The 15378-nt window shown below is 47.3% G+C and overlaps 2 protein-coding genes and 1 non-coding gene across 3 annotated transcripts in view; 2 read left to right on the top strand and 1 right to left on the bottom strand.

The window, feature by feature from the left end:
* SMAD2 (SMAD family member 2) overlaps nucleotides 1-15378 on the top strand; it is a 961241-nt gene that overhangs the window by 656189 nt on the left and 289674 nt on the right. The window lies entirely within an intron of this gene.
* LOC126021465 (U6 spliceosomal RNA) lies at nucleotides 2368-2474 on the bottom strand. Its single transcript, XR_007499979.1, has one exon. It is a non-coding gene; the product is annotated as a U6 spliceosomal RNA (small nuclear RNA).
* ZBTB7C (zinc finger and BTB domain containing 7C) overlaps nucleotides 7063-15378 on the top strand; it is a 130187-nt gene continuing 121871 nt past the window's right edge. The window contains exons 1-2 of the mRNA XM_049781545.1: nucleotides 7063-7079; nucleotides 7170-7231. The gene's annotated coding sequence lies outside the window, so the exon portion shown is untranslated. The remainder of the gene's footprint in view (nucleotides 7080-7169; nucleotides 7232-15378) is intronic.

A 15378-nucleotide genomic window follows, 5' to 3' on the forward strand; every position in this document is an offset into this window, starting at 1 on the left:
GCAAAAAGCCAAAAAGGGCGTGAAAGCCAAAAAGGCCGAATTCCCTTGGTTCAAGCCTTATCTAACATTTCCATGACCCCTCCCAGGAATGGGAGGGTCTAGCAGGTAAGGTTACACCTACTATCCGGTTCCCAAAACCCCTCCCAGAAATGGGTGGGTCTCAGGGTTTAAAATAGGTACACCCACATTGCTCCATAGAAGGGCATATCTGTTTTTAGAGGAGAAAGTATTGTGTATGAAAAGGTGAAACTAATTTGCATCAACTCCTAAGGCAGCAGCCTCTGTATGGCCTGCTAGGCAGAGGTGTGTTTACTGAGGCACAGAAGGATGATGGGCGGTTGTCTGCCTACCCAGGGTCTGTTGTTCCAGATGTCCAGGTCCAAGCATGACCTCACCTCAAAAGCAGAACCTTTTAGCATCATTCTGGACAGACTCTCAACTATCCACCCTTGACCAACCCTGGATGGTCCCTTCTGGATGCCACTGGGCAGGCTGAATGTCACAGTTAACTCCTAGGCCATTTAGATTCAGGGCAAAACCTCTGTGACTGAGGACATGGTCTGAGCTCTACTTACACTTGCTTGCTGGGTGACAACAACAACCAACAACTTCCATCTAAACCTCCATCTTCTGGCTAAATCTCTTGTCACATATCCCCACCCAAATATATTCCTGGACAGAAGCTGCAGGCAAGAGCCACTCCTTGACCTGTCTATATTAGCAGATAGGAAGACCCCCTGGCATGCAGTAGATGCTTAACTAATGAACTGAATTTGAGAATGAGGAAAGTTACTTCCTTTTCTTTCATTTTTAAGGGGGTTTGAGTGACACCAGAAGTGTTCAGGGGTTTCTCCAGGCTCCGCACACAGATATAATTTCTGGCCTGTGCTCTGGGGACCATATGGGATGCCAGAGATTAATTCCGGGTCAGCTGGTATGCAAGCACCTTACTCACTGAACTATCTCTGACCATTTGTTTTGTTTTGTTTTGTTTGGGCCATACCCAATGGTACTCAGGGGTTACTCCTTGCTCTGTGCTCAGAAATTACTCCTGGTTGGTATAGGGAAGACCAAATTGGATGCCAAGGATTGAACTCAAGTTGGCTGCTTTCAAACCCCCTCCCCACTGTGCTATTGCTCCTGCCCCTGCTTTAAATATTTAAAGAGCATGTATCACATAATGCATTTGTTTCTGGATAAGTGGGAGCAAAGTTATTTTCAAAAAAGAGGTAAAAAGCTAGAAGAGAAGAAAAAGAAAAAAGAAGTACAGTAACAAGAAAATTTGTAAAAATTATTGTATCTCCAATGAGGTCCTTAAGTCACTGTCAGAAGGTTTAGTAAGCTCTGATTGCTCGTTGATCATTCTGTTACTTCATTTATTTCTGAACATTAGGTGACTTCTGCTTAACTTTGGCATATTCCTATGGGGGTGGCATTATTAAAAAAATGGAGTAATTACATGGCTATGAATGTGGCCACACAGTCTAGGAATTCCAAGCATTTTTTTCTGATACTGCAGCTTTTGTGGAGTGAGTATTTGGCTGACAGGTCTTCTGGAAGTACTAGAAGGTGGGGGGAAGGTGCCCACATTTACTCCAAAATAGTCCTGGTGATATCAGCCCAAATACTAGCATACCTAAAATTTGGTCAGCTTGGTGTCTCTGAAGAGAACCGTAGAGGAGTGGTGGAGCAGGGCAAGAGGCGAAACAGCAATTGTGGGTGATGGATGCAGCTGTAGTGACTTTGGCAGGGCTGGGGTTTGGCACACCTTCTCCTTCCAAGACTGTCAGCTTTCAATTGTGTGGCTATAATTTTTCACAGCTTGTTTTACATCTCTTCTGAGAACAGAATGAGTATATGGAGCTGGCAGGGTGCAAAATCGTGACTGCTTTCTTCTGACTTTTTTCCTTTTTTTTTTCTTTTTGTTTAAAGACCATCCCCAGAAGTACTGGATTTACTCCTAGCTCTGTGCTCACGGAACCCTCCTAGTAGTGCTCAGGAAATCATATGTGGTTCCAGACTATATCTGAGACAGTGCCTTTCATACTATGCTATCTCTCCAACCCAGAAGTCATTTTTCTTATCCTAAGGCATAGCACAAATGTTCGTTGGCATAAGCTGAAGTTATTGCCAAAGCCAGTAGAGTGTTTATATTGTCAGAAAAACAGTTCAGAATTCTACTTACTCTTCTAATTACTCAAAGTCAAACGTGATTGGGTAAGGGTTGTGAGGTTGTGACCACCCTTTTGCAGACAGATGAAGATTTCTCACATTCTCTGTGTCTGCTCAGGGGATAAAGAAAGGGGGAAACCAAGACAGAAAGGGAAGAATGTACAGTCTGGTCAAGAGTCAACTCTTATTTTTTTTTTAAATATGGAACGCTTAACGAATTTGTGTGTCATCCTTGCGCAGGGGCCATGCTAATCTTCTCTGTATCGTTCCAATTTTAGTATATGTGCTGCGGAAGCGAGCACCAGAGTCAACTCTTTCTCCCTCTGACCTGATGCAGGCTGACTCAGCAGTGCTGCTTGAACGCTGCTTTCTCACAAAGTAGAGAGAACTCTGAGCCTCACCCTGCAGAGTCCAGGCCCTTAACAAGCAGCCCCGGCTGGTCACAGAGCTAGGCCAGGAGACAGAGCCTGGATGATGCCCTTTGGCCCATTTCCAGCCATTCCTGGAGATTTGAGAAAACAAGTCATTAGTTTGGAGTGTTCCTTAATGATCTAATGTGAGCAAGGCAGCCAGATTGTCGGATCTGAGTGCTCCAGGTCCAGGTCTGGGTCTCAGCTGAAATCACCAGCACCCTTTCCTGGCCAGGGGCAATGCGCTTGTGTCTGTATCTGGAGGTGGAGCACGGCCAGCGCCCTGTCTGGTGGATGGGAGGGGCAAGTGCTGGCGTGATAATCTCTGGCTTCCTTCTTAGATGTGGAAGAGTGGAAGTGGGGTTAACTTTGAGCTCCATGGGAGAAGATTGGGGGGCTCACACTCAGGTTTTGTGGACACAGTATAAAGATGTGACCAGCAGCCCTGCTCGCTCCTCTTGTCTCCTAAGCCTGGAATTTTTTTTTCTTTCCTTTTTCATTTGTAACACTCTTTTTTGGTTTTTCTGTTGAAGGTTTAGAGAACATTCCAAGAGAAGAAAATTAGGATACTTAAAAAAAAAATGATCCATGCTATTTATTCACTCGCACTCAGAGAAACTGTCAGCTCTGCTGACCTTTCCAAATTAATAAAATCTGTAAATGCTCAATTGTTTACTGCGCATACTGAGCCACTCCTCATAATGATGAGGGGAGACTGCACCCACCTAGAATATTTGACTCTCTGGCTGCCAGCCAGCAGGGGAGCTGCAGTCAGATTCCAGGAGAAAAGCAGCAAAGCCCAGGTTCCTCCAAGAGCCTTAAAGAAGCAACTCAGAGAGGGTTCTCAGCTCCTAGTCAGATTTTGGGGCAGGTAAAACTGTTGGTAACCACCCCTAGCTGCCCTAGGATACTGCAGGAATTTCTTCAGAGAAGGAAAACTTGTAGACTCCACTGTAATATCATCTCCACACCAAGTGCTTATTTCAGGCAATGCACCAGCCGGAGAAAGCGCTAGTAGAAGATACTAGAAGGCTTGTTGGGGGAGATGGAAGTTGCAGAAGAGCAGGGGGTCTCTGGGTGAGAAGGAAGCCTCATGCTCAAGATCAGAACGTTGGAGAGACATGGGTCTGGAAGCAAAAGTTGATGCAGGAAATAATCCAAACACATGGAAAGGAGTGAAACAGGTTTAAGAATTCCAGCACTCTGGAAGCTACAGCTCACTTCATGAAGCTCACCACAAAGAGTGATGAGTTTAGTTAGAGAAATAACTACATTGAGAACTATCCTAACAATGAGAATATATGAGGGAAATAGAAAACCTGTCTAGAGTACAGGCGGGGGTTGGGTGGGGAGGAGGGAGATTTGGGACATGGTAATGTTCTGGTAATGGGGGGGAGTGTTCTTTACATGACTGAAACCCAACCACAATCATGTTTGTAATCAAGGTGTTTAAATAAAATAATATTAAAAAAAAAAAAGAATTCCAGCCCTCAAGTTTTCCACTCCTAAGAAGTAGATAGCTCAAGAGGGAAAGCCGGAAACACAAGAGAACGTTTTCCTGAGACCCAGGAGTTTTATAAGGAAGAAAACAGACCACACCCTAGGGTGGAGAACAAATGGTCTAAACAGCAATCCAAGGTGCTACATTCAAAGATGTTTCCAACCAATGAGTAACAAGGTGTATACTGAGTGGAGGGCACCTGGTTAATTCAACATCTGGGAAATGAAGAGCAAGAATGCGCCCACGTGGCTAGAAAAGGAAGCAATAGTGAACCTGGGTGGGGATGCTGGCTGGTTGGAAGGAGGATGGCTATGTTGGACCATTACAAGTGGGCACAAGGGATTCCTGTCTCTCAGATCCCTCCATCCAAAAAAGGCACAAGTAAGTGTCCTGGAGATCTGAAAACAGTCTTACTGCCTGGGCTTATAAGGGACACGGGTCTGTTGGACTTCCAGGATAAAGATGGAGAAAGGTGTTGTGAAGAGACGCTGTGGGTGCTAGCCATGTGGTTATCACAGACATGACGTTGAAAGTCAACAGTTAAAGATATGGCATAACAAGATTATCATGTTCACCATTTCTCATTGGTCAGTGTTGTAACTCAACTGGTGGCACAACCACTGTCACCTTCTGCCAGAATGTCTTTATTACTCTGGACAGACACACTATGCCTAGGTTGCAACTCCCGTCTCCTCACATGTTATCCTTTTTTTTGGGGGGTGGCTTTTGGGTCACACCCAGTAGTGCTCAGGGGTTACTCCTGGCTCTACACTCAGAAATCACTCCTGGCAGGCTTGGGGGATCATATGGGATGCTGGGATTCGAACCACCATTCTTCTGCATGCAAGGCAAACACCTTACCTCCATGCTATCTCTCCAGCCCCACTTGTTATCCTTGTATCTATGAATGGGGCTATTCTCTAGAATCCCGAACAAGTAGAATTATAAAGCACTTGGATTCTTGGAACTGTTACTACAAAAGTAGGTTTATTTCTGAGCTCCTGGGTTCTCCTTATATGAAAGATTCATGCACAAAACTCCAGATGCCTATGAAAATCATTTACTGAACAGTTCAAGTCGAACTTCTCAGGCCTTCCACAATGTCTGATGAAATAGATCACTCATCCTGTCCCTTAGAGCCAAGTCCAAATGACGATTCCTTGATCCTATCCCTGGTGCTGCCTGTCTGCCTCATCTTATCCCTCCACTATTTTCTGACCAGTGTCTCTGTCCCTAGTCTGAAATATACCCCCCCCCCCATGGCTTTTCTTTCTCCAGCCATGCTCACATGCATTTGGGTAAGAGCCCCTGTTGCCCATGTTGGCATAGGTGAGGGGACAAAGAAGAAATTGCCTAGCAGAGAACTTCCAATTATCTCTTTACTTTTCCCACCCACCCACCCTTAGCCATTCCATTATTTATTTCATCAACTGCCTCTTTGGCAGGTGATATTTAAAACGACCAGCTCAGTTATAGGTTATACAACTCCTCTCCCCTCCCTTCAGCTTCTTTCACTTGGTATTAAACCCTCTTGGTCTATGCCTACACCTCCATACACACATTTTGGTGCATCCCTCCTGAGACTTAATTCTGCTCTGGGTACAGTTCAGATCTGTTTCCTTGGTTTATCCATCCCATGAAGCAACTGCATATGGCCCAGTTGCTTCACCTGTCAACCATGGTGACATGAACATAGATGTAAAAATATCCACCTAAGTCCCTTATAAGACTATTTTGATTTTGGGGGGGGGGTCACACCCAGCAGTGCTCAGGGGTTACTCCTGACTCTACGCTTAGAAATCGCTCCTGGCAAGTTCGGGGAACCATATGGGATGCCAGAATTCAAACACCCTACCTCCATGCTATCTCTTTGGCCCCAAGATTTTGAGCTTTTGAAAAATGTGCTTCTCACCTCCAGAGTATCCAGATTGATCTGCAGCTCTCATCACACTCAAAAGAGGAACAGATTTTCAACTTCCCTTTGTCCCCATATTAAGCCCTTGTTGCTTCAAGCAGAACTCTTCATTGCTTTCCCTTGGCCCCAAAGGATGAGAGCTGAGTGCAGGGATACCCAGGGCCTGCCCCTGTACCATGCTAAGCTGCTTCTCTGCTGACCAGTGTCAGAATTCTGGACCTTCACTTCTTATCCTGAAACACATCCATCATGTTGAATGTGTCCCTTGCTGAGGTGGCCAGTGCTTTGTGCTCTGGCTGGCTACCATCTTCCTCCCATCTTCTAGAATGGCTCACAGAAATGGCGCAGTGCAAGCCTGATTTCCTCCATCTTGTCCCGGGTGCTCCCCCTCCCTGTCTCCCTCCCAAATCTTCATCCACCCCCACAAGAAGCAAAGGGCATCTTGACTGGAAGCCTGGCTACTTCTGGGCATTAATTGCCTCTACAGATTCCAAACTCACTTAAAACACATTAAAGTGACACACACAGGCAGAAAGGCGGGAGAATTCACAGCTCAGGTTGGCACTGTCATTAACTCAAGTCTTGGGTGTCAACTCCCCCCACACACACCCAGCCTCCCACCCGGCCTTGCCATCACCCTCCGCCATGCATTTGCTGGCCTTTGTTGGTTTGTGTCAGCCCTTGAACACTATTTAAATGTAGTTGGGGGCCCATGCATGCAATTACCATTGTGTTATTATTCAGAACCAGATTGTTAAAGATTCAGGCAGCTGTACAAGGAGATGCCCTGTGCTGGGAGGTCCAATTTAGGAGGGCCTTCCGAGATGGTGCGAGGGGTTGCTAGGCAACCCCATGCTACAGAAGAGGAGGCCTCACTCCGAGTGGGAAGAAGCTGGGCGCCTTCAGGGAATTGGAGGCAGTGGTCAATCTGAGACTGGCATGGCGCCGGCAGGGGGAGGGAGGCGGCGTGGGCCAGCCCAGGGCTCTAAAGGGGTGGGAGCACACCAGGAGCCTGGGGCGCCCACCCAGCTTGGTGTTCAGGGAAGGGAGTGTGCCGCGGGGGAGTGAGAAGGCAGAGAAGGTGCAGAAGCCTGAGGTCAGCCAAGAAACAGCCGAAGGAGACCCAGAGCAGATGCTAATATGCTTCTCCATCCCTTTCTTCTCTTTGCAGGAAATGAGCAGGTTTGCAGAGCAACTGCTGGCCTGAAACTGAAGCCAGAATCGGCATTGCTTGTGAGTAGGAATTTTTGCTTTGTTTTAGGGCTGGGATTGGACTGTGTTCCTGGGAGGACCGTGAAGTTTTTCTGTCTGGGGAAGGAGTTGAAGGGGTTGTTGATTTTTCTGAAAGGTGCTGCTGATGTGAAATGTCAGGCTCAGAGGTGATAGTGCAGGGCTTAGCTTGGGATCAGCTTTCTAAGCGGCACTTTTTCCATGAGGCTCAGAGCAATTGCTCCCTCAGCTCTGAGTGCCGCTTGGTGTTGGCAGAGACTCGAGGCTCAGCGTTGTTCCTGTCCCACAGTGTCCCTCATCACTGGGACATCATCACCTGGCACCTACTTACAGGGCTTCGAATGGCTTTATGAGTTTGTAGGCAAAGAATCCACATGGAGGAAAGTAATTCAGCCCTACAAATCATCCACCAGTTTCTCTATGACTTGTAGAGACAGAGAGAGATAGGACAGGGGGATGGCATTTGCTGTGCACACTGCCAACCCCACTTATTCCATCCTTGGCATTCAAGCACGGCCAGTAGGTACCCCCAGTCATAGATCAGGAAGAATCCCTGACTGCCACTGGGCACTAAATATTCATACCCTCAAAAGGAAGAAGGTGGAAATTTCTTTGAGGTTGAATTTGAGATTAGGGTCTACACATAATGCATGATAGGAAATGATAGGAACTACTTGATTGGGGGTTCAATTTGGAGATCCTCACTCAATCTCAGAGAGAGCAGGAGGGCAGCCTTCTCGAGACAGCTATGGCTATGGGCCACTGAGGGATCCCCAATATCAGTGAAATAGATTCATCTTTAACTCCAAATTGGAGTCTACAGGACATGCTCCCAACATCCTGCCTCTCACATAAGGAGCCCTGGGTCCTACATATCCAGGCTAAGGGAACCAGTGATAGATTTCACAAAGATGGAAAAATAATTTGTCTGAGCAGGCAGGAGTCTCTCCTGGTTTTGAATCTCAAAACAATCACACATCTCTGCAACATGGCCAGTTGGCAGCACACTTGACTGTATGGCTCTAATGAAGATTAGAGCCACAGCACTGTGGGGTATTTGCAGATGGGGGAACTAAGGCTCAAGTATTTGAGTCTTCCACTCACCTTTGCTCAGTTCATAAGTGATCACGCTGACTTTTTGTTGTAAATAAATTGCTATCTGCTGATGAATCTGGCATCCAGGGAAGCAAGGTCCTGCCTGGGGGTGCCATAGGAATGGCTCTGTGGGCATTGTCTGGGCAGCTGATCTTTGCTGTGCCACCTCTGAGGGAATGGAGAAGGGGAGTCATACATGGTTATGGTTCTGTTCTCCTGGAGGTAACTTTCTACAAAGATACACCAGGTGTTGGTGACTGGTTTAGGTAGATTTCCTAAGCAAAGAAGCCTGAGATGCAGGCACGTACAAATTAATATGATTTCTTCTTTAGGGCATATCAAAGAGTTGGAGGACTATGCTCTAGCCCTTAATTTTCCCAAATATTTTAAATAATTTAAAAATCCCACTAAGTGTCTTGTTTGGTTTCAGTGAATGCAGCCTCCCTGCATGAGCCTCCACTCTCCATTATTTGCATACTGTTGGGAGACCTGCCTTAATATGTCTGGTTTCCTAAGCCATCCTAAAGATTTTCTGCGGAGTCAGCAAGTGAACTTCCACCACACTTTTCTTTAACTAGGCAACTTGCATTTGAGGTGCTTCCTCAACTTAGGCATTAGGCAGTCTGTCATAGGAGTTCAAAGAGGAGCTTGGTCATCCCTCAGCAGAGTTGCCCAGGAAATCTGCCTTTGTGATGGGTAGGTTTCGAAGGGCCTGCCGGAGCTAAGCTGTCTGTCTGAACATCTTCATTTGCATGATTGCTTTTATAGACCTTTTCCCTCACTCTTGCCCCAGGAGATAGGGTTCACTGAATTTGGATTTTGTAGTTTCGTCCAATGCCTGTAAGCATGCCAATAGAGCCAAGTTTGTCATCACCTTCATCTGGACTGTCTGCTTTTCTCTTGCCACAATCCCTCCTGTGGACCCTTAGGTTGCAAGAAAACCCTCTCACGGTGTGCATAGGCCTGACCTGTTTAAGCCCCAAGACGGATTAGGGTGGCACCCTCATGAGGCAATGGGAAAAAAAATCTAATTTCCGACCAAGAAATAGAATCATTATCTTGATTGAAATAATACCTTCCTTCAACCTGCAACCAGATAAAGCCTCAAACTGGTGGAGCTTCCTTATCAGTGCCCAGAGTTTGCAGGACACAGAGTAATGGCCTGTCAGCTGCCTCCGGTTGTGGGTTCTGGAAGGCAGCGCCCACATCTTCTGACCTGATTGGGATTAGAGTGCAATGGGAAGTAATTCTGTTAGGCAGAAATAGTGTGATATTAACAGGAGAAAGGAGGGGAGTCTAGAACTGCCTGAGCAATAAATGCAACGATGATTATTGTGGCTTTAACTCAGACACTGGCCACATAGGGGGAATTACGGAAGCCACTGAAAGCTGTGCGAGTGGACATCCGTATGTTAAGATGCGCGTTTATTTTAGGATGTTCTAGAATTCCCCTGGGGTCAGAGCTTCTGCACACAGACCTCAATGTAATGAAAGGACCCAGCTTGAGAAGGTAAACCAAACCCTAGTTTGGGGAGGAAAATGGGACAGCTGGACCTCCCCAGACAATTCACATCCTGATGATGGAAATGGAAAGCACCTTGGGTAAAGATGCAGGGTCTCAGCTCCAGCCCAAGCTTAACACTGTTGCTCCACCTCCTGGCCTTTCCACCCTGCATGATATCTCCTTGTACAGAGAGGGCAATATGGGAGTGTCACAGGAGGAGAGGCAATGTATGTGCAAAACTTGGGCTGTACTTCATCCTTCCTGACTCTCTCCATTAGGAGAGGAGACTGGGCTGCACTCCACTGGGCCTCACAGAGGTTGGTGTGGGAGTCCTATAGGACACGTATGTGGCTCATCTCCACAGCACCCCCATTTAAAGAAAATCACCCTGCATGAAAAGAAAGGCGATGGAGAGCCCATCCAGCCCTCTCTCCCTCTCTTTCCATAGGCCCTGCTTGCCAGTTCTGGCTAATTTAAGGGAGTATGCAAGGCTGCCCTATGGCTGGTGTTTGGGAGTGCTTCTTCAGTGACAGGGATGTTGGACCACTTTGCAATTCTCCCAACATTCCCATGCATCACTCATGGAGCATCACATGTGGAGGTCCCAGCTATGTGCTCAAGGGCCCATGTGGAGCTGGAGATCAGACCTTGGCTTCCTGGTGTGCAAAGCAAGGGCATAGCCCATTGAGTCTCTCTCTCTCTCTCTCTCTCTCTCTCTCTCTCTCTCTCTCTCTCTCTCTCTCTCTCTCTCTCTCTCTCTCTCTCTCTCTCTCTCTCTCTCTCTCTCTCTCTCTCTCTCTCTCTCTCTCACTCTCTCCCTCTCTCTCACTCTCTCCCTCCCTCTCACACACTCACTCCCCACTCATTTTCTGGGCTTCTGTCAACCGAAAACAACAATCTTGTGAAAGAGGAACAGCAATGACTATATCTTGTGTTATGTTCTAGGAGCTCCTGAAGGAGGAGGGGGAGAGGGGAGGGACTAAGTGCCTCAATTTGGTCACTGAGCAGATCAGAGGCCCTTTTCCCATGGTCCTGTCTCCAGCTGTTCCCAGCTGTGCACACTATACCAGAAACACAGCAACACCCTACCCACCCACCCCCCCTCAAAAGCCCTCTTCTCCCTTCTGCCTACAAAGCTCTTTCAGGCCCATGGGGCAGTTCTGAGGCTTCCCAGAGAAAGAATCTTCCCACTTCCTTACCCACTTGGCATCCCTCTGTTTCTATCTGCTGAATCTTGTTTTCCAGAGGCGTGGGGGCCCATGGGTGAGCGCGCCTGATTACCATGGTAATCACCAGGCAAATGGAGTGATTGTATAATACATTTTCATCAGAAATATGAACAGGTGTGCAGGGGAAATCAACATTTATCAACAAGATAGGTCCCAGGAGATTGATAGTGAATTGAGGATAGCACAGGGAAACAAAAGGAAGAGAGAAAGCAGAAATCTCTTCCCTTGCAGCCAGATTCCTTCCTGACTGTTGGCTCCCACCCTGCTCTCTGGACTTCTCACTTACATTCCTTCTGGCCCTGCCCTCTCCTCTTCCTGGGCTATGCCCTAACCATCTGTCAAGTGCCAGCTCCTCTAGGAAACTTTCCTTGGTCTACTTAGCCCCCAGAATCCCTGACCTCCTGCAGACCTGTGTGGTCTCCTAAACTGATGAGCAAACTGGGACATGCCTTTATTCCCTCCGTCTCTCAGCCTAAAGCCCCTGAACCAGTTCTTATTAGAAAAGGTCTTTGGTTTACCTTGATTCTCAATGTCTTCCTTAGAAATGCCACCACAACACCTTGGGGTGGCCCTGGAGCATTGAGGGCCAAAATGAGGTCTGTCGGTGCAACTAGCCATGTGGGACTTCATGCGCATGCCAGTGTTCCTTCCCGAGATGAAGGCAGCCGCCGGGAATTCATTAGCAGGCACCAAGAAGCTCCAATTTCTGAACTGCAGGGCACCTGAGTCATCGATGGTTCTAAATCAGCACTGGTCTGGAGCATGGAGCCCAGAGAGGCCAGCTAGCACTGATCTCAGCTGCCTGGAGTGTAGGAAGTATGGTCTGTGTGGGATAGGCAAAGATGGAAGAGGCATCTTTGCCCATGTACCCTGGTGCAAGGTTTTACAGTATTGTTCTAAGCTATGAGTGTCTTGGATCCTGGAGCACCATGGCTTCCTGTCACCTCATGCACAGGTAGTCAATGGAGCTCCACCGAGGCATCTACCTGAAAAGCTTCCTGACTTTCAAGTCAGACAATGCATCAGTCATGGCCCGCACCAACTGTGCAAGAGGCATTCGCTGATATTTTTATTTTAATAGGATGAGCACTAATAAAGAGCCCCCGGCAACTTGTGGGACTCATCTGAAGACTGTATTTCTCTCTCTCTCCTGTCCCTGAATGGAGCTCCTAAAGTGTCAATGACAAAGACTTTCCACCAAAATAAAAAAGGCAAGAGATTTAAAAAAAAATGTATTTCTCCATCAACGTGTCTGTTTTAATTCCCTCCCTGGAATGTACATCTGCTTGTGAACAGGAGCTCATGAAAAGATGAAATGAAGTTGGGCGGGGGAAACCATGAACATCAAGAGGAGGTCCAGAGTGTCAGCCCTGGTCTTTGTTCTGCCTATGAATGGCTTCATGATGGGTTTGAGCTCTTGTCAGACTCAGGGTGCTCCTCCAGACACATGGCAAAGAAGCCATGTGGGGCACACACATGGGCCATGTGAAGAATCTTAAACTCCCGGGGCTGGAGAGATAGCGTGGACGTAGGACATTTGCTTTGCATGCAGAAGGATGGTGGTTTGAATCCCGGCATCCCTTATAGTCCCTGAGCCTGCCAGGAGCAATTTCTGAGTGTAAAGCCAGGAGTAACCCCTGAGTGCTGCCGGGTGAGACCTAAAAACTAAAAAAAAAAAATCTTAAACTCCCAAAGCTGGTAAATGGGAGAGGGAACCCCTACAATCCAGTGTCCCTGGGCGATTAACATTGGGTTAGTCAGTCCCCAGGAGCAACTCACGATGCTAAAGAGGAGGCCTTGGGGTGGGGCCATGACCTCTGAAGAGACAAAGAAATGAGACCCAGCCACCTTCCAGGACCCAGAAGATGGTATGATGTTCAGAGGGCCAAGCAGTGAGTTCAAACCCCAAGTCTACCACATTGCAGAGGTGATGGGGGCAGGCCTGCTATTGGAGACATCCTGTGAGAAATACCTGGAAAATAACTAAGTGACCACATGTGCTTGAATGGCTCCTCCAGGGCTGACAGTGGAGGTGCTAGGTTTGTCTGTAGGTGCAAGGCCATCCTGACAGCTCTGCTAGTAGGAACCCCAGCAGAAAAAAGCTGGAAGTGAAATGGTGGTTTAGGGGGTCAGCATGGGGGTTTGCAGGGGGGGGCTGAGCCAAATTTTTGGTACTCCACCTCCAGGGAGGGGCCTCTGTGAAGACCCCACTTTCCAATGCTAGACCAGCAGTACAGAAGTCGAGTTTAGCTCCGTAGACCAAGAGCTGAATGGAGGGGTACTGTATACCCAGAGAGGCAAATGGTGACAGAGATATTGTTTCCTCTCCTCAGCCACTGTCAGGGAGACACAGAGGCCCATTTAGAACCTCCCAAAATTCCTAAGAAAATAATCACCCACCCACCCCAACCTTGACCAATCCTCTGGGAATTGTGGCTCATTTTCCCTCCTGACAAAGGTCCCCTGGGACAGGAGGTGACTTTACCCCCAGAAAACCACAGCTGATCCCTCAGAGAGAAGGAGCTGGGTCGGCTCTCAAGTATCCCAGGATAGACTCTTGGATGGTGCTGGCCATCAGGGACTTTGTAACAGGAAGTCAGAATGAAGATACATCTCAGATACAGGGGATGGATCCCTGAGGCTAAGGCAGGACAAGACACTGTGCTGGGGGGAGGAATCCCCAGACAGCTCTCAGTGATGTAGGCCCTTGCTGAACCCAGCCTGAGCTGAGCCCACAGAATTTGCTTTCCGAGTCTTACATTGCACAGGGTGGGTGCAATGAAAGGAAAAGAACAGAGAAGGAAAGGGAAGGAAAGGAACAGAAACCTGGAGAGGAAAATCAGGTGTTCAGTGCCACACAGAAACCAACTGACTCAGAACTACCTTGGCCTAGGTCACCTGGTCAAGGAACATCTGCTTGACTAAGACTTGTATTGTCTGTGGTGGTTGCCTGTTGGAACAGGCATTCCTGATGGTTTCAATTAGAAACAGCAAAACTGCATAAATAAAAATGATATCAATGGGCCAAAGAGCTATGACAGGGGCTATATGCTGGTCTTGAGTGGAGCCAGCCCTGGTTCCAACCCCAGCACTGCATATTGTTGAGCAGAGCACAGAGCTAGAAATAGACCCTGAGCACCACTGTGTGTGGCTCCAAAATAAAACAGAACAAAAAAAGAAAAAGAAAAAGAAAGCACAATTATATCCTTAGATCCTAAGTTCACTTGTGGTTCAGCTTTTACATTATATCATTTGTTGTTTACACATTGTCATTTACACACACACACACACACACACACACACACACACACACACACGCCTTCTCTTTTTGTCTGAGTCACTCAAATAAAGTGAGCCCTAAATACTTCGGTAAGTATTTTCTAAAGACATGCATAGTATCTGCACAATTCTGGTTGAAGTGATCAAGGCATTTGCAGTGAAGACAGGCTTTGATCTGATGTCCCCATCTGTACTCCAATGTCACGTTACCCTCCCAATGTTCTTCCTCGCACGTCCCATCTAGGCTGGAGGCATTGCTTGTAGTTGTTAAATCTCTCTGTCTTCCTTTCATCCAAAATGTTTTCATAGGTTTTCAGTGTCTTTTACTGCTATGACAGTTTTGAGGTCTACAGTGCCCCTTCTTAATTTTAATCAAATATTCCTTGTTTGGGTTGTGCTGCTCTCTTTATTAGCAGAGACAGGTGATACATCCTCAACCACATCTCTGCTTGGCAATCTTGGCAGCTTCTCATACAGCTTCTCTGGCAATAACCCTACCCCGTCCTCATTTTGATCTCCCAAGACACTGATTTCCCCACTATATGATTATTATTCCTCTCTGTCTTGTAAGGAATAAATAGCCTATCAGGAGACACTTTAAAATCCTCCAATATTCTGCTCTTGTCCATCTCCTCCACACAAGTAACCTAGCCATAATCCAGCCATCAACTTGGTGTTGGGAGGGCAGAGATAGCTTCAGGGGTCAGGGGCACATTCACAAGTCCACAGGTGAGGGCCTGAGTGATAGCACAGTAGGTAGGGTATTTACCTTGCACATGGCCAGCCTGAGTTCAACCCTCAGCATTTCATATGGTCCCCAAAGCCTGCCAGGAGTAACTTCTGAGTGCAGAGCCAGGAGAAACCTCTGAGCACTGCCTGATGTGGCCCAAAACCAAAAACGGAAAGAAAAAAAAAAGACCACAGATGAGATCACCTATGCCTCCTGCCTTTCCAAAGCACTACCAAATATGGTTCTTGTGGTACTGGTGGTCCCCAAGTCTCACTGGGTTTGGGCAGTGCCATAGCACCAAGCCTGAGCATTG

The sequence above is a fragment of the Suncus etruscus genome, chromosome 10, assembly GCF_024139225.1.
Source record: "Suncus etruscus isolate mSunEtr1 chromosome 10, mSunEtr1.pri.cur, whole genome shotgun sequence".
In the NCBI taxonomy this organism is placed as follows: Eukaryota; Metazoa; Chordata; class Mammalia; order Eulipotyphla; family Soricidae; genus Suncus; species Suncus etruscus.